Source organism: Podarcis gaigeae, assembly GCF_964106915.1.
Source record: "Podarcis gaigeae genome assembly, chromosome: 8".
NCBI lineage: Eukaryota > Metazoa > Chordata > Lepidosauria > Squamata > Lacertidae > Podarcis > Podarcis gaigeae.
Window position 1 is genome coordinate 36,880,888 of NC_139684.1, and position 20,155 is coordinate 36,901,042.

Consider the following 20,155-nt stretch of genomic DNA (forward strand, 5'->3'; position numbering starts at 1 on the left):
CAACAGCATGTCAAGCCATGTCAAACATACAAGAGGGATGATGGCTCAATAGCATTTTTGTTTTGTACACTACCACCAAAACTGTTATGGGGGGCATATTCACTGAGTGACATTGGACCAGGTCATAGAATCATTGATTAGGGAGGGACTTCCAGTGTCATCTTGGTAGGGTTGGTCACTGTGAGAACAGGATGCTAGACTAGATAGACCAATGGCCTAATACAGCAGCCTCTTATATTCTTATGTTCCTACTATTTGGAATTCTCTGCCCATAAATATTAGGCAGCGGACTTTGCTGTATTGTGTCCCACAGTGTCCCTTGGAGAAGAAAATCAGCTGGCGGAATGGCAGGCAATTTTCATAGAAAGAACAGAGAACTCATATTGTTCAACAGCAACAACGAAAACATGCTTTAATGGGGACCAAGAAATCTTGTAAGCAAGCCTTGTAATTGTTGCTGTGAATGTTCTCTCCCAGCCTTACCTGGGCCTTTGATATGATCCAGGAGGGTCTCTTCTTATGTTCTTATAGGATGTGCTTCCATTTCTATTCTATCCTTGTTGCTATTTCCAGCTTCTTATTTACACACTTCCTTCACTAGTCTTGCTACAGATAATGCCTGGGTGTATGTTAACAAGAACTTGTCACATTCTCTTTGACTTTCCATTCTCAGTGATGCTATGGTTGCTCCTTGGCCAGTAGGAAGGACTGTCACTCAGTCACTCTACTTTGCAAGCAGAAGGTCCCAGATTCAATCCCTGGCATCTCCAGGTAGGAACAGGAGAGAACCCTGTCTGAAACCTAGAAGAGCTGCTGCCAGTCAGTGTAGACAGTATTGAGCTACATGACCAAAGGGCCAACACTCAGTATAAAGCAGCTTCCTACATTTGTGAGAATATGTGTTCTGTGTTGAGTATGCTGCTCTCCATACTTCTCCATTTGGCCCCTGGGACTTGGTCAGGTTCCCAGGATCTCAGTTTCTTGTCTTTCCAGTGTTAAGTTTAGTTTGCCACATTTATGCATCAGTTTGCATTTTTTTATTCAAAAAAATATTTTAATTCAAAAAATACACATCTTTAAAAAGAAAGGGAAGGAGGAAGAAGGAAGGAAGGAAGGAAGATAATAGATGATAGATAGATGATAGATAGATGATAGATAGATAGATAGATAGATAGATAGATAGATAGATAGATGATAGATAGATAGATGATAGATAGATAGATAGATAGATAGATAGATATAGATAGATATAGATAGATGATAGATAGATAGATAGATATAGATAGATAGATGATAGATAGATGATAGATAGATAGAGATAGATAGATAGATAGATGATAGATAGATAGATAGATGATAGATAGATAGATAGATAGATAGATAGATAGATAGATGATAGATAGTAGACATGGAAAATATACAAGATTTTTATAATAGAAAAACCAGTGAAAGAGCACTAACATCTCATTATAAAGGGGAAAAAATAAGTGGGCAAAGTAAGTCATAAATGGGCGGAAACCCACATTGGCCAAGTGCTTGTTAAAGCTACTTCCAAATGATATCATACTTTGTGGGGCTTATATTGAGACGGGGCAATTATTAAGATACATAATAAAGGTCCACCAATTACCGCACAATCCTCAAGCTCTGAAGTTCCCCATAGCACTGGATGAGTAAGTCTTTCAATGACTGCGCTAGATACAGCCTTTTTGAGCCAATTATCGACTTTAAAATTTAAACCACCTTACCATCCCTGAGCTATAACAAGGCAAGCAGCCATATAAAAGAGAAGTGTTTCTGATGTAACAGAAGAGTTTTTGGCTTTAGATATGGAAAGGAGACACGGGGCTGGATCTGGCTGGACTAAGTTACTAACAGTGGTGCTAATTTTCCTGAAAACTGCAGTCCAGAAGGTCTGGACCAAAGAGCAGGTCCACCATAAATGCCTATAAGTCTCTGTGGCTCCACTGTGTCACCAACAGGGCTGAGTTTTGAATATGAGCCATTTGCACCAGTGTTAGGAACCATCTATGAATAATTTCCACATTGTTTCCTCCAACAGAGGTCAACAATGAAAAAAAAAAAGTTTTGTGGACCAGAGTTTATTCCATATCAGTTTCTTCCCTCCAGGTCTTTTTTAGAGTTAGCGAGGGCTAACTGATTAGAAGATGCTATGTGAAAAATGACCTGGAGGGAGGAAACTGATATGGAATAAACTCTGGTCCACAAAACCTTTTTTTCCCCCCTTTCATTCTTGGCCTCTGTTGGAGAAAACAATGTGGAAATTATTCATAGATGGTTCCTAACACTGGTGCAAATGGCTCATATTTAAAACAAGGCTGTGTATATTTTAGAAACCGGTCCCTTAATACAAGGTGTTGGCAGCACTGCTATACACTCAAATACTAACAAGGTTCAGATATATCAAGGAAGAAATGAAATGAAATAGCTGCTGAATGCTTAACTGGTAATGTTTGGCATCTACTAATCATGGAGAGTTGATGATGTGAAAGAGCACCAGTCTGGTTATAAAAATCTCTCAGACAAAAGAAACCAGATTCATTAAGACTTGTACTAAAAGCTACCTTATCCTTTGATTTACATGCCGGGTGATAGGGCAGGAGGAAATATGAGGAGGTTGATGGCAATTTGTTTTTTAAACTACTTAGCCCAGGTTGTTAAAGCACTACTACATGCCACCACAATCTCTGAGCAGTGAAAGAATTCAGGGGTTCCAGGGGCTTACTCAGGTTCAGTTTCCTTGGAATGAGGATCAACGAAGACTCTGGTGCCTTTAGGATATATGGTTTTATTTGCACATATATACAACCTGAGCATAAGGTGGAGGGGCTCACAGCATCAACACCCCAACATATCTTGCTTCTCCATTAGTCATGGCTTTGGATCCAGCACAGAGCAAGCATGCTTCTGTGTCTCCAGGGTCCAGCCTGGATGCTCATTGGCATTGGCTACTTCATGCAACCAACCAAGTATGCGCACACACACACACACACACACACACACACACACTAACCATCCATGCACCTTGGAGTATGCGGAGGTAACTTCTGAAAGGGGCTTTTAAGAGTTTGCTTCCTTGTTTGTGCTCCTGGTGATGCCTTTTCTCCTTGCCTGAATGATTCATATCTTCAATCTCCCCAGATCACCCTTTGGCCTGGTTCCATGACCTGTTCATCCTGTTATATGGTATGCTAACCCCTCCGAGCCAACCGTTTTAGAGAATGGTGTATAATATTTACACAAAGCACAGAGTTACTTCTCAAGAAGAGACACCATTGCACAGGTTACAATATGTTAATAGGTGTAGTGGAAAAGAGAATAACCTGGGTCACACCCCCAGCTTTCATTTTATAATGGTCACTCATTCTTTAACTGGCCCAATGCTTAATCTTATCATTGGTCTTCATGATAATTGACTTCCCCATCTATAAAAGTTCAAAAGCCACAAATCCTGCTCCTAAAAAATCCTGTATGAAATTCTTTGAATTTCTTTAAGCTTTCCAACACTTACAACAGTATTATTCTCAATGCCTTCTTTGCCTCACTGTTCTCCGATAAAGAAAACAATGCCCAACTTAAGAATTTGGAGCAAATGATTCAGCAGAGGAAACACAGCCCAGAATAACTAAGGAGATAGTACAAGAATACTTGGCTAGTCTAGATGTATTCAAGTCTCCAGGGCCAGATGAACTGCATCCAAGAATATTAAAAGAACTGGCAGATGTGATCTCAGAACCACTGGCAGTCATCTTTGAGAATTCCTGGAGAACAGGCAAAGTCCCGGCAGACTGGAGGAAAAAGGGGAAAAGAGAGGACCCAAATAATTACCGCCCAGTCAGTCTGACATCAATACCAGGGAAGATTCTGGAGCAGATCATTAAGCAAACAGTCTGTGAGCACCTAGAAAGGAATGCTGTGATCACCAATAGTCAGCATGGATTTCTGAAAAATAAGTCATGTCAGACTAACCTGATCTCGTTTTTTGACAGAATTACAAGCCTGGTAGATGAAGGGAACGCAGTGGATGTAGCCTACCTTGATTTCAGCAAGGCATTTGACAAGGTGCCCCATGATATTCTTGTAAAGAAGCTGGTAAAATGCGGTCTTGACTATGCTACCACTCAGTGGATTTGTAACTGGCTGACTGACCGAACCCAAAGGGTGCTTATCAATAGTTCCTCTACATCCTTTAGAAGAGTGACTAGTGGGGTGCCACAGGGTTCTGTCTTGGGCCCGGTCTTATTCAACATCTTTATCAACGACTTGGGTGATGGACTCAAGGGCATCCTGATCAAATTTGCAGATGACACCAAACTGGGAGGGGTGGCTAACACCCCAGAGGACAGGATCACACTTCAAAATGACCTTGACAGATTAGAGAACTGGGCCAAAACAAACAAGATGAATTTTAACAGGGAGAAATGTAAAGTATTGCACTTGGGCAAAAAAAATGAGAGGCACAAATACAAGATGGGTGACACCTGGCTTGAGAGCAGTACATGTGAAAAGGATCTAGGAGTCTTGGTTGACCGCAAACTTGACATGAGCCAACAGTGTGATGCGGCAGCTAAAAAAGCCAGTGCAATTCTGGGCTGCATCAATAGGAGTATAGCATCTAGATCAAGGGAAGTAATAGTGCCACTGTATTCTGCTCTGGTCAGACCTCACCTGGAGTACTGTGTCCAGTTCTGGGCATCACAGTTCAAGAAGGACACTGACAAACTGGACCGTGTCCAGAGGAGGGCAACTAAAATGGTCAGAGGCCTGGAAACGATGCCTTATGAGGAACGGCTAAGGGAGCTGGGCATGTTTAGCCTGGAGAAGAGGATGCTCAAATATATAAAAGCATGTCACATAGAGGAGGGAGAAAGGTTGTTTTCTGCTGCTCCAGAGAAGCGGACACGGAGCAATGGTTCCAAACTACAAGAAAGAAGATTCCACCTAAACATTAGGAAGAGCTTCCTGACAGTAAGAGCTGTTCGACAGTGGAATTTGCTGCCAAGGAGTGTGGTGGAGTCTCCTTCTTTGGAGGTCTTTAAGCAGAGGCTTGACAACCATATGTCAGGAGTGCTCTGATGGTGTTTCCTGCTTGGCAGGGGGTTGGACTCGATGGCCCTTGTGGTCTCTTCCAACTACATGATTCTATTCTATTCTATTCTATTCTATTCTATTCTATTCTATTCTATTCTATTAAGCCTTTGTACATAAAGGACTTCCTCATGTATTGACACTGGAAAATGTGTTTAAACCATAAACATCCCTAATCCTTTAAGAAATGGGTGTCAAGTCATTCTCTAGTTCCTTTGATGATGGCTTGATGGAAACAAGTCTCTCCCATTCCGTCATGTATTTATTTTAATAGCTGCCAAATGGGATAAAAAACAAGAATCCTCTTGTTTTGCGATCAATATCATAGTAACTGAGGATGGATTTCTCACTCACCTTGGGATGGGTGCCAGTTCACAGAAAAGCAGTGCCAAGGAATACGGATATATGCCAACTGTGTCTGAAGATGAAAGAATGAAGTTGTTCTTGTGCAGTTAAATGTATCTGTCAAAGTTGGTCCAGGATGGGGATGGAGGGTTTGGACACACTGGCCAGATGCAGTTCCTCACCTCTGCTGTACTGATTTACACTGAAGTAAGTCACATTAGGGCTGCCCACTTCCTATGGGCAGGAGCGGAGGAAGGGGCTGGGCTGCCCCGGGTGTCACCACTGGGGGGGGGGTTTTGACAAAATGCCAGGCGGCACTCGCCGTGGGGCCTGCAGCGCGCCCGAGCCACGTGTTTCTCCTGGGAGTGACGCAGTGGCTTGGGCACCCACAGGGTCCGTGCTGCCCCAAATGGTCCGCCCACACCTCCCCCTCAGCTGTAGGGCGGCTGAGTGGGAGGAGGCAGGCAGACTCCTCAGAGGCCCACAGAGCGTCCTGCCCTGCCTCACCCCGCCCCCCCGGGCAGTTGGCCCCGCCCCTGGACACAGGGCATGCACACCTCCCCAGGCACCCGAATGGCTTGCTCCGCTATGGGCTATGGGCTAGCTTAGGGGGTGCAGAACAGACTGGCTTAGGGTTTAGAAGAATGGGGGGCTGCTGCTGCTGACCTGCCTCCCTCCTTCTCAATAGCTATCACCTAAGGGAGCTGCCTCATTGTGCCTAATCTAAGAGATGGCCCCAGAATCAGTCAAACAGGGTGTCCATTGCCAGAAGTGTACAGATGTTAACTAGCTGAAGTAAACCGCTAGTTAATTAGCGGTTTACTGATTAAATTGTGTCTGGTTGAACTTTAGCTCAATTCACACACCGAGTTAAAGTTTAATCCTTTGCCATTTGTCAAGGGTGGCTATTAATGCCATATTTTATCAATTTATTGGCCTGTGAGCCGAGCTCACCCAAATGCTGAGGCAATTAGCAGAGAGCATATATTAGTTTGGATATTTCATGGTACATCTCCACATTTCCATTGTGTCAGCAAACCTAAGCCTGTGTGAGTTTGTGTGTGTTTCTGGTAGAATCAGCATTAGATCCAAGGAATACGAGGAAACGGTGTGCCTGGCAAAAGGATTTTACACACATCTCTAACAGAAAGGTGTTACCCTGTCAGCCTCATGGGCAACCCTCCAAAGGCCGCACTATATAACAGTGGTAAGGGGTTGGATCAGATACCTGAGGGAAGGTTAGCAGCCCGCTCTTCTTGATTAAGCAAGATATTACTGAACATGTAAATATGTGTTTAAAATCCCTATTGAACACTTCCTTGGAAAAAGAGCTCTGGGGAGTGAGGTATTCCCAGCAGAGAAGCAGTGTGGGGAGTAGAGCATTTAACACTCACCCCCTCCCCACTTCTGTTGCAGGCTGAAGCTGAGGCATGATCTCTTGTATAAATCCCAGTTAGTTAAGGCCAGCCAGGAAGAGGATTCTAATCTGTGCCTGACCTTCCACGTGCCCTGCCTTTGCAAAACTACTCTTCCTTAGTGTCTCCCAGAGGATGTCCTTCTCAGTCCTGCAAATCCATCAGAGGAATGCAATATATGCTCCAATGGCCCCTGTAAATCACAACACAGCCAGAACAGGTCTGCAGAAAGAAAGAAAGAAGCGCACGGGGGGGGGGGGGGTGTTGCCTAATGGAAAGAAACTGCCTGTTGAGGTTTTTCTCAGGAAGTCTGTGTTGACTGTACTAAAGGCACACAGGATTGATTAGCACAAATTTGCGTTTTGAAGCTTATTCCTTTTCCTCCTCCTCTGTCCATAGGCGCCGACTCCATGGGGCCTGAGGGGGCCCGAGCCCCCTCAAAAATTCGTTTGGGGGGGCTCTGCCCCCCCAATAATTTAAGAAAATTATTAGTTATATTATGCTTTGTAAAATCACAAAATTATGTTGGTATTTTTTATTTTCCTTGTTTGACGATAGTTACCTTTTAAAATACATTCAGTAATGAGTTAAAACAAAGCCACTCCCGATCTAGAGAGGGGGTGGGGTTGCGGGCTCTCGACCCATCAACAATCTTGCGGGGCTGGCGTCAGCCCCGCGAGAAGTGGGGATTCCCCCTAGCTCATTAATATTCACCGCCCACGGCGGCAGCCAATCGCCTGCCGCAAAGGGCGGGCCCTCACAGGTTCACTTAAGGTCGGGGCAGCCCGGGGCTCGCCCCTTTCGTTCCCCCAGCAGCAGCAGTTTGGAGGTCTTCGGCCCCCCCAATATTTTTTATAAGTCGGTATGGGCCCCCGCCCCCCCCCCAATATTTTTTATAAGTCGGCGCCCCTGCCTCTGTGTCTAATTCCTTAGAGGAAAAACAAGAGCACATGTTAGCAACCAAATTGGCCATGGTGGCAATTAACCCTATTTCCCTTGAATGTTGGAAGATTTGGAACAGACGAAAGGAAGTCCTTCTTCACACAGCATAGTTAAATTACGGAACCCACTCCCACAAGAGGCAGTGATGGCCACCAAACGGGAGGACATTAAAAGAGGATTGGACAAATTCATGGAGGTAGAAAAGGCTATCAAGAAGGCTATCAAGAAGAAGGCTAGCCATGCTGGCTATTCTTTGCCTCCATGGTCAGAGACAGCCATGGTTCTGAATACCAGTTTCTGGAAACCACAGTTTCTGGAAACCTGTGTTGCTGTGCTGTGGACCTGCTTTGGGGCTTCTGGTTAGCCACCGTGAGAACAGGATGCTGATACAGCAGGCTCTTTTTATGTCCTTATAAAACAGCCAGGCCTTCAACTGCCTTGTATTTATAGCTTCTTTGCAGTGCTATCTTCAGCCCTTAAGAAAATAACACAAAAAATCCACCCAGTTTACCAAATCTTGAGAGATAGTTTCTCAGAGCTGGGTGAAGCGGGTGGGGATTAGATCTCATTTTCATGTGGCTTGCTCTGTGATTTGCAAGAACACCTTTAAACTTTTCACACCTTCCCAGGGTGGTAAATTCCATTCTGCCTGACAGCGGCCGTAATTGGTCTGTACAGTGTAAAATGAACTGCTGCCAAAGTTTCTTAACTCTATTTTCTGGCTATCTATGTGAAAAAAAAACAAAAAACCACAACTAAAAAAAACAACCACACATCGCTATTCGTTTTCACAGCCCTTAAGTAAAGAATATACACCTTGCCAGCACAGGCCCCTCGATCCTTGCATTTTCTTTCTCTATCCTCTCTAGAACTTGTGGACGTCTGAGGAAGCTGAATGTTGGACGATTTATGAGAGATAAAAGAAAGGATTTTTTCACATACTGTAGGGCATGGTTAAAGGAATCTGCTTCCACAGGAGGCAGTGATAACTATCAACCTACATAGGTTTAAAAGACGATTAGGCAAATTCACAGAGGAGAGGGCTAGCGATGGCTACTAGCCATGATGGCTCTGCTCTGCCTCCACTGTCGGATGAAGTACTGCTTCTGAAAACTGCAGGAGGGGAGAGTCCTCTTGTGCTCCAGGTCCTTCTTGTGGGCTTCCCACAGGCATGCGAAAACAGGGTGTTGGAGTAGATGGACCACTGGGCTAATGCAGAAGGGCTCTTTTTATGTGCTTCTTAAATGGCCTGGTGAGTCAAATGGGGAGGGCTGGCAAGCCCAACATCACCTGCAAGCCAGAAGTTCTCCAGCACTGATCTAGTGCTACCCTGTTTCTCTAATAAAACAACAGATCCTCTAGCTGCTGGCCACTGTGACCAGTAGTGACCAGTGCTTTTGTTCTGGGGGTACGCAGGGGTATGCATACCCCTAAACATTTTATGAATCTTTGTACTTTTGTCCATTTACTGTATTTATTTCCCCCGATTTGAACTATAAAATGGTGGTTTTCTTGAGTCGAAATAAGAGCACCCCTAAATAATAATAATAATAATAATAATAATAATAATAATAATAATAATAATATTTTTTTAGGAAAAAGCTCTGGTAGTGGGAAATGGGACGCGGGTGGTGCTTTGGTTTAAACCACTGTGTCGCTTGGACTTGCCGATCAGAAGGTCGGCGGTTTGAAGCCCAGCAATGGGGTGAGCTCCCATTGTTCGGTCCCTGCTCCTGCCAACCTTGCAGTTCGAAAGCACGCAGTGCAAGTAGATAAATAGGTACCACTCTGGTGGGAAGGTAAATGGCGTTTCCGTGTGCTGCTCTGGCTTCACCAGAAGCGGCTTAGTCATGCTGGCCACATGGGACGGAAAAACTGTGGACAAACACCAGCTCCCTCGGCCTGTAAAACGAGATGAGCGCAGCAACCCCAGAGTCGTTTGCAAATGGACTTAGCTGTCAGGGGTCCCTTTACCTTTACCTAGTGTCAAATGCAGAAGTTCAGAGTCCCTTCAAGATAGTCACAGCCATGCCACCTCACACCCCTTCTAAGAGAATACACCCTTCTAAGATGATGCAATAATCTTACAATTATACAATAATAATAATTTTGTGTTTCCCTTGAAGTTCCACTGCATGTAACAGAACTTACACACTATACTCTTGAAGTTGAAGCAACTGGTGTTTTCAGCGTTCCTTAATGCTTAGCTTTGGAGCACACAGTGTTGTTTTGGTGGCTCTAGGATGCTGGGGACAGAGATTCTGCTGGGACCCTGCTGCAGAACTAGTATTGGATCTTTAACCCCACCTCCCACCACAGTGACCCCAGACCACGGTGACACTGACTGTGGCACTGGGAATGGCAGATGCCAGCAGGACCTCAAAAGTGGCTGCAGTAGTGTAGTGATAAATTTTGAAATTAAAGAGATCCTTGTGATTGCCCCCAACCTTCCAAGAGCCCCATTCCAAAGGTGAATCCAAAAATGCAGGCAGCTGTGTTGATCCTAGATATTTAACTGTATGTATCAAAATAGCAATGGTAAATAACACAGTGTCTTGTTTATTAGGATCAGAATAGTGAGCTGGCAAAGAGTGGCTGTAATTTGGCTGGGTAGACCTTGACCCCCAACCCTGTGGCCTAACTACAATCCTCTACATAGTTAGTAAGCTGCAGTGAAACTCAGTATTTCTGGTTTCTGGCTGCAAGGATCCAATTTGTAAAACAGAGAACTTTAATAAAAGGCATTCATCCCACTGAAATTCAACCTTTAGTGCTTAATTAGAGGTGCATGCATGCTTGTAAGTAATTATTACCATTTAAACTTCTAACATGAAATAGGAGCCCCGTCAAGAAAAAAGAAACATTTACCCAGCCTCTGCTTGATTGCACATCTGTCACAAACTTGAAAGCTTTTGTTCACTTGTCAGAACAAGGAGGGTGCATCAATATCAGTTACCCTGGCATTCCTGCAGGTTGCATCATCACTCCTGTATGGATGGTCCTCTCATGTTCCTGTACCTCAACACTATTGGCTGACCATGAAGGAGGATAAGGCAGGGTAGTCTGAGGGAACCTTCTCCCCCTTTGAGGCCACCCATATTTTAACTGGAGATACCAGGGATCAAGCCTTTGACCTTCTGCAAACATCACATGTGCTCTGCCTCTGATCTATATACTCTGCCCACAAGGGGAACATTCTGTGCCGTCACATAGAATGATAGCAAATAGCTGAGAGGCCAAAGTTGAACGCAAGAATGCTGACATACTGTATAGCCCACACAATATGAGAGGGGGTGAAAAATCAGCGTTGCCAGCAGAAACCTCACACGGTCTTCTCCATGAATCTGTCCAATCCTTTGTATATAGCCATCTAAGCTAGTGGCCATTGCTGCCTCCTGTGGGAGCAAGTTCCATAACAGAACTATGCACTGTCTGAAAAAAGTACCGGTACTTCTTTTCTCTCTCCTGAATCTTCCAACATTCAGCTTCATCAGAGGTCTACAAGTTGTAGTGTTATGAGAGAGGGAGTGAAACTTTTCTCTACCTGCTTTCTCCAGGTCATGCATAATAATCTTATAAATGTCAGTCATGTCTCTTGCTACTCACCTTGTCTCTAAACTAAGAAGTCCCAAACGCTGCAAGCTTTCTTGTAAAGAAGCTGGTAAAGAAGCTGGTAAAATGCGGTCTTGACTATGCTACCACTCAGTGGATTTGTAACTGGCTGACTGACTGAACCCAAAGGGTGCTCATCAATGGTTCCTCTTCATCCTGGAGAAGAGTGACTAGTGGGGTGCCACAGGGTTCTGTCTTGGGCCCGGTCTTATTCAACATCTTTATCGACTTGGATGATGGACTCAAGGGCATCCTGATCAAATTTGCAGATGACACCAAACTGGGAGGGGTGGCTAACACCCCAGAGGACAGGATCACACTTCAAAACGACCTTGACAGATTAGAGAACTGGGCCAAAACAAACAAGATGAATTTTAACAGGGTGAAATGTAAAGTATTGCACTTGGGCAAAAAAAAAATGAGAGGCACAAATACAAGATGGGTGACACCTGGCTTGAGAGCAGTACATGTGAAAAGGATCTAGGAGTCTTGGTTGACCACAAACTTGACATGAGCCAACAGTGTGACACGGCAGCTAAAAAAGCCAATGCAATTCTGGGCTGCATCAATAGGAGTATAGCATCTAGATCAAGGGAAGTAATAGTACCACTGTATTCTGCTCTGGTCAGACCTCACCTGGAGTACTGTGTCCAGTTCTGGGCACCACAGTTCAAGAAGGACACTGACAAACTGGACTGTGTCCAGAGGAGGGCAACCAAAATGGTCAAAGGCCTGGAAACGATGCCTTATGAGGAACGGCTAAGGGAGCTGGACATGTTTAGCCTGGAGAAGAGGAGGTTAAGGGGTGATATGATAGCCATGTTCAAATATATAAAAGGATGTCACATAGAGGAGGGAGAAAGGTTGTTTTCTGCTGCTCCAGAGAAGCGGACACGGAACAATGGTTCCAAACTACAAGAAAGAAGATTCCACCTAAACATTAGGAAGAGCTTCCTGACAGTAAGAGCTGTTCGACAGTGGAATTTGCTGCCAAGGAGTGTGGTGGAGTCTCCTTCTTTGGAGGTCTTTAAGCAGAGGCTTGCCAACCATATGTCAGGAGTGCTCTGATGGTGTTTCCTGCTTGGCAGGGGGTTGGACTCGATGGCCCTTGTGGTCTCTTCCAACTCTATGATTCTATGATTCACAGAGGGGTCACTCCACCCCATTGATCATTTTGCTCACCCTTTCTGGTTAGTAAAAGAACCACAGAAAATACACAGTCCCAGCTATGGCAAAGATTGAGCAAAAGTCAAAGAGCCAAGAACCCAGGAAGATTTGACAGCTGTGCCAAGACCGAAGGTGAGGAACAATCCCACATGGAAGTTTTTACCAGTTATTTCTCCCTAATCCCATCTTGAAGCAGATCTCCTTCCTTCCTTCCTTCCTTCCTTCCTTCCTTCCCTCCCTCCCCCCCCCCCCCCCGCTTTGTTTCGCTGCCTTGCAGAATAATCACTGGGAAGTTGTCCCAGGTGATTCTCAGAAACTGAGTCCCTGGGACTAGGCCTGGATTTCCAACAGAGAGGAACCGATGAACTAACACCTTCCTTGGCTGAGGATAAGCCTTGGGCAACAACCAACGTTCTCCAAACAAAAAAGAACATCTTCATCTTTTTAAATCCAACAGCAGGACAGCATGTACTTTGCTGCACACTTTCCCAGGTGACATGTTATGGTAGACTCCGTGGATGAAAAAGATTTATGGGGGGAAAACAAGACATTTTCTATCCCTAATTACTAGGCGTTAAATTCTGTGATCCTTCCTTCACTGCCCCCTGGAAAAAAGAAAAGAAAAGGGATGGGGGAAAAAACTCCTGGGGAACCAGCATTGTGCTAAGTTAAAGAAGAATCATGGACTTTACAGGTTGTGCTGCAGGAATCTCAAATTCTTACCACTCAGATTAATGGCTCCTGGTTGAAGCTGTTGTGGGAGCAAAGCAACAAAAACCCAGACTGAAAAAGATCCCTGATGCAGCATATCAGTGAGTGGATTCCAAATGCTCCAAATCAATCTAGGGTACCTGGCCTTTGACTCCTGAGACATGCCCAGCCATTCCAGCAACTGCAATCTGTTTCAACCATTTTTAATTGTTGTAACCCACCCTGGGTCATGATAGCGAAGGGCAGAAAACATATTGAATTATGATGTAGTAGTAGCAGTAGTGAAGGGACACGGGTGGCGCTGTGGGTTAAACCACAGAGCCTAGGACTTGCCGATCAGAAGGTCGTGGTTCGAATCTCTGCAACGGGGTGAGCTCCCATTTCTCGGTCCCTGCTCCTGCCAACCTAGCAGTTCGAAAGCCTGTCAAGTGCAAGTAGATAAATATGTACCACTCTGGCGGGAAGCTAAACAGCGTTTCCGTGCGCTGCTCTGCTTCACCAGAAGCAGCTTAGTCATGCTGGCCACATGACCCGGAAGCTGTCTGTGGACTAACACCGGCTCCCTCGGCCAATAAAGCGAGATGAGCACCGCAACCCCAGAGTCGGTCACGACTGGACCTAATAATCAGGGGTCCCTTTACCCTTTACCTAGTAGTAGTAGTAGTGGGTTTGGGGGAGCCAGACTGGATGATGCACCGAGTGCTTTCCAGTTCTTGCGGGTCTGAATCTAGTGTGGGTTGGAATCTAACAGAAAAGCTTGCAGAACCATTCAAATAAGTTTATTTGTAAGACAGTGACCTTAACTGGACACTGCAGTTTCCAGGACAGCATTCCAAAAGAACGAGCTAGATTGCAAGAGCTAGCTCTGAGTGATGGTGCCCTCCAGGCTGATGGGTTAGTCTTTGTCCCAAAGCCCCTCTCCTGGCTGCAAGGAAGAAGAACAGTAGCTAGAGTGTATGTGAGCTGAGCTGGAAACACAAAGGCATGCTTGCTCTTTCCTGGACCCAAAGCTGTGGCTAATGGATAAGTAAGATCTGTTGGTGTGTTAATGCTGTGAACCCCTCCATCCTATGCTCAGGCTGTATATATGTGTAAATAAAACCGTATAGATACCACAATCTCCACTGACTTTCATGGAGGAAAGAGAATCTGGGTTAAAAGCCTGAAACCCCGGGATTTTCTCACTGCTCAGAGACTGGGCTGCTGTGTAATAATAAGAATGCAAACTGTTCTGAGCTGACGCACGCATCAAACACAACTGTGTGTGACTTTCCCCAGGTGTAACCACACGCTGGATTAGATGGGCTCTCGCTGTCTTCTCACAAAGCTATCCTGTTTTCAGAAACTCAGATTTCTATCAGTGTTTCCAAATGATGTCTGCCCACATTGAGAAAGGTGAGAACAAACTATGTTCTCACCTGGGTACATTTCGATCCTTGTCATTTGTCCTCGTAGTCTGAGAAACAAGTTAAGATGTCACTTATGTGGGAGGTGATGTGTGAGCTACCTTTGGGGTGTCTTTGGAAAGATTGTTGAATGCCACAGCCTCTTTGGAGAGGCAGACCTTTCCCCACAGCACTGCCTCTTTAGAATATGCACCATTAAAGTGTGACATTGTGCTTTCAGTGACATTGCTTAAGGTCCGCTGCCACTGTGGAATACTATAGGCCATTCATTATACAACACGGAGAGCTGTCATAAAGTCCCATTTGCCATTTTGCAATTTATGTGAAATGTGTGGCCTGGCTACATTCATCCTTTTTTTTCTTTTTCTTTTCCCCCAAACCTTGTTTCCAGTTAACTTTGTGTGATTGCTGGAGAGAATTATGGGAGGACGTGGACTTTGGTTACACATACCATTCATTTGAAGCCTTGTGATACCACTTCAAACAGTCATGGCTTCCCCCTAAGAATCCTGGGAGCTGAAGTTTGTTTGAAGGTGAAGAGGGTTGTTAGGAGACACTTTTCCTCTCCTAGAGCTACAATTCCTAGAGTTCCTTGTGAAGAGGGATTGTTAAACTACTGTGGGAATTGTTAAAACTACTGGGGTTTTCCAAACAACTTATATTTATCCCTGAATTCAACTTCTCTCTCTCTCTCTCTCTCTCTCTCTCTCTCTCTCTCTCTCTCTCTCTCTCACACACACACACACACACACACACACACATTCATCACACAATATTATTATTCTTAGCTCCCAGGATCTGTGTTTTCACAAGCTTCCCTGTCTCACATTGTGGGCAGGGTTCAGCTGAGTCACCTTTTGGGGTTTCTTTCATCGCCATGATCCCTTAATCACATGCCCACTGATCTCTCTCAAATGAATCATCTTTAGAAGTTCCACTAAATCTCTTGATGAAATTAACAAGATCAACTGTCGTCTAGAGTCATTTGTTCATTTATTATTATTATTATTATTATTAAGAAATGTCTAGGAAACTCCTGGGTTTTTATTTAAGCCTACTACGCCCTTCCCCCACCCCGCCTTTCATTCACTTCTGCCAGCCACACAAGTTAGGTACAAGGTGATAGCATTGCATGCTTCTATACACAAAAAAAGTCATAGCAATTATATTATATTTGCTTTGTTTCATTTGTTCTCCATTTGGTCTTCTTTAATTAAGTTATAATGTGAGACATGTTGGATCACATTTAGTCTAAACAGGAAAACTAACTCCACATTCCCTGCATATGAATGCACCTTCAGAGATGGAACCATAGTCATGCTTGCCACCCACTGAAATAGCTGGCACTCAGATCATCCAATGAAGCTGAATGTTGGACCAGCAAAAGGAAGTACTTTTTCACATAGTTGCAGAACTAAACTATGCAACTGACTACCACAAGACGTGGTGACTGTTGCTAATGTGAAGGGCTTTTAGATAGTATTCAAAAAATTCATGGTGGATAAGATTATCAATAGCTAGTAGCTATGATCACTATGTTCTACCTCCACTATGTGAGGCTGTATGTTTGTGAATACTACTTACTAGGGATTGCAGGTGGGCAGAGGTCTGTGGCTTTCAGTTCCTGCTTGTGGGCTTTTCAGAGGCTTCTAGTTACCTACTCTGAGAACAGAATGCTGGACTAGATAGGCCTTTTGTCTACGATGGCTGGGCTCCAGCCCTCATCAGCTGTAACCAGCATGACCAATGGCCAGGAAGGATGGGAGTTATAGTCCAACAGCTCCTGGAAGCTATAATATGAAAGGAGCTCAGCTATAATATGAAAGGTGCTCAAGCAGACTTTCTTTCTCCCTTCCGCCTTTCCTCTTCCAGTTGACGCTCAACATTAAGAACATGGGAAGAGCTGGGTGGATGAGGCCAAGTTCCCATCAATTCCAGCATCCTGTTATTACAGGTGCCACCCAGGTGCCTGTGGGAAACCTGCAGGCAGAACCTGAGCACAAGAACACCTGGTATTCTGAAGTATTAGTGCCTCCAACCATGGAGGCAGAGAACAGCCATCGTGGATAGTAGCCATTGATAGGCCTTCTCCTCCACAAATTTGTCCATTTCTCCTCTAAAGCCATCCAAGTTGGTTACCATCATTCCCTCCTGTAACTCAGTGACTACTGAGCATGCTCAGTTCTTATGCAGTTTTTGTTTTGCCCCATTAGGCATTTTTATTGTCGTCATATTTCTGCAAATCTTGAAGTTCTCCCAAACACATCACTTCTTCTTGTTCCCCAGTGATCCCATTCTAATTTAAATCCTCTTGGCACTCACCACCTGAGTTTGCTGTTATGGGAGTGATTATGGCTGTTGGCAAAGAATTATCAAGTAGCATGAGCTGAAAGGTCCTCATCTAGGAAGGTATTCTAATAGTGTTACAGGTCTGGATGATGTGTGTGGGGGAGTTGTTTTTGTTTTTAAGAAGCAAAGGTGTAAACACAGGTGAACAAATTAAAACATGTTGTATAACTGAAATGTATTTAATGGTGTGTTTTTTGGCACTGTGTTTTGTTACTGATTTTTATTTTTTCCCTTTGCCTATGTCTTTCATCCAAAAGCTCCTTTATCTTTATATCATCTATAAATTAGCATGTTAAAAGTTTTTCTTACTCTGTCTACAAGCTGAGGTGCATCACTCAGACATGGCAATGACATCTAGACGACTCAGGCTGCAATCCTAACACTACTTATGTGGGAGTAAACCTTGCTGAATTCAGTAGGCCTCCTTCTGAGTAGACATGGTCAGGATTGTGTGTAAAAAAATTCGTACAGTCTGCTGAATCTAGGCTCTCAAGGTCAGAATCTGGGGGCATCCATGAGTGTCTTACTGCACACTCTTACAATGACTACTCTGAGGTAACTTTCACTGAGTTCAATGGGGCTTACTCCCAAGTAAGTGGGCATTGAACTGCAGACAGGCAGAGCAAATTTACTGATGGATCAAGGGACATGATCTGAATCTTACAAAGTCTGGTCAGGCATGTTACAGCTGGGTGCGCTCACCACACCATTTTCTGCAGATTTTCCCCATATCAGGGTGGGGTGAATGTTGGGGTTTGGTTTCCTTTGGAAACAGTCCGTGGAGGCTTGTTAGCTTTTTGAAATACTTGCGTTTATTTACAAACATACATGGGCAGATGCCCTGTTTCAACACCCCAACAGCCAAAAACCCACCGACCTGAAACCAGATCTGCAGAGAGAATGGCAGCTCCCCAAATTGCTGCATATCCTCCAACATTTATCTGATGAAAATAAGGACATCCCATTCCATAATGATAATTTTACTATTTATACCCCACACATCTTGTTGGGTTGCCCCAGCACTCTGGGAAGCTTCCAACATATCCAAAAGCATAATAAAACAATACACATTTTAAAAACTTCTCTATACAGGATTGCCTTCAAATGGCTTGGGGATTGGATAACTCTATACCCTCCAACATTTCTCCAATGAAAATAGGGACATTCTGGGATCAAATTAGAAACCGAAACAGCTTCTCTAAATTAGGGCCATCCCTGGAAAATAGGGACACTTGGAGGGTCTGCTGCTGTCAGCTTATAGAGATCAAATTATTCTCTCTTCACATCTCTCCCTAGAATGGCAGCTTTGCCCTTTCTTTCACACACGTCTAGTTTGCTCCTTCCTGATAATGGGGATGGCAGCAGCTGTGAGATCTCTTCCACATATCCTCCAACCATCAGTGAGCGCTCTGGCCATCTTTGATTCAAGAGAGAGACAAGTCACCAGAATATTATGGGCTAGCAACACCCTTTCATCAGCTCTGAGAAGAGGCTGGCCAACTGGTGCCGCAGGACAACTTACACTGATAGCTTGACTCATGGAAATCAAAAAGGAAACCACCAGCAATGTTTTTGAAGAAATAATGTTGTGCTTTTTCCTCAATAAAAAATGACAGATTTGATTTACGGTAAGCTGGCGGCTGCCTGCTGAACATTTAGAACACACCCTTTTTTATCTGCCTACCTGGCATGCATATCTTGGAGCTTGCCCAGACATAACACAAATTATTGTTTGTAGTGTTAATGACACGCTTGTGGTCCTTTTAAATAATCTTCCACTTTGGTCTCAGTGTTCCATGGAGGAATCTATTAGCTTGGGAGTTGCAGAAGTGGATGGGGTTGCCTTGAGGTACAGCTTGTGCAACCCATGTCAAGGTAACCCAGGTTAGGTGGCACCATTAAGAATTATTATGAGTGCAGGAGTCAGTAAACAACTGTAGCTTCTCAGGATGCCATTCTCAGTCAGGATGGGTTGATGAAAACCTATTGCGAGTTTTATAGAAACCAGCATGACCTGACCACACTGTTGCCAGGATGACCTGGGTCACCCAACCTAGGGTGAACAAGGTTTTTATGTTATAATGCCATTGGTGCTTTCCAGTGGGTGTGGCAGAATTCCAAGCATTCTAGCCAATGACAAAACTGCTTTTAATTGTACAAGCTTTCCATTAAATTGTCATTTGCCAGTTTCTGCGTTTCCACACATTCCAGTGTGGCAATCAATTTGAGGGCTAGTGATTTCGGGCTTGTAACTATTTCTGCTCAAAATACGTAGATCAAAAGATCTTCACCGAGGCTGCTGCTTCTGCCTCTTGCTTGGATTGGTTTATGGGTGATCTCACCCGATCAGAAACCATCTATTACGTACTGCTCAAATGACACAGCTGCATTCGCTGAATGAGTGGAGGGGAACTGGTATAGTATTTGCTGGCCTCGCTCTGAATACTCATACGTATAGAGAGTTGTTAATTGAATCAGAAAACCAATTAAAACTGAAAGAATTTAATGAAGTTATAGAGAATGTAACAAATTGGTTGCAATATTTTCAGTTAAATGAAGTATTTAAGGATAAAAAGATAGGATTACCATATGAAATTTCAACTTTTCAGAGAGAAATAATAGAAAATGATACGAAATTAATATCAAAAATGTACATCTGTTGTTAGAATGGGAAACGAAAGATGAAGAGGTTAAATCAGTTATGATTAAATGGGCACAAGATGTGGGACACAATATCCAGATGGAGGAATGGGGAAAACTATGGAAAAAATGAGGTAAAATTTGCAGCATGTGTGGCGATTAAAGAAAACCATATGAAAATGATGTATAGATGTTATCTAAAGGTAAAGGTAAAGGGACCCCTGAACATTAGGTCCAGTCGTGACCGACTCTGGGGTTGCGGTGTTCATCTCGCTTTATTGGCCGAGGGAGCCGGCGTACAGCTTCCGGGTCATGTGGCCAGCATGACTAAGCCGCTTCTGGCGAACCAGAGCAGCGCATGGAAACGCCGTTTACCTTCCCTCCAGAGTGGTACCTATTTATCTACTTGCACTTTGACGTGCTTTCGAACTGCTAGGTTGGCAGGAGCAGGGACTGAGC

The 20,155-nt window shown here is 44.2% G+C and overlaps 1 long non-coding RNA gene across 1 annotated transcript in view; it reads left to right on the plus strand.

Moving 5' to 3' along the window:
• Positions 1-20,155, plus strand: part of LOC310850962 — a 285,884-nt gene that overhangs the window by 21,084 nt on the left and 244,645 nt on the right. The gene's annotated exons all lie outside the window — the stretch shown is intronic.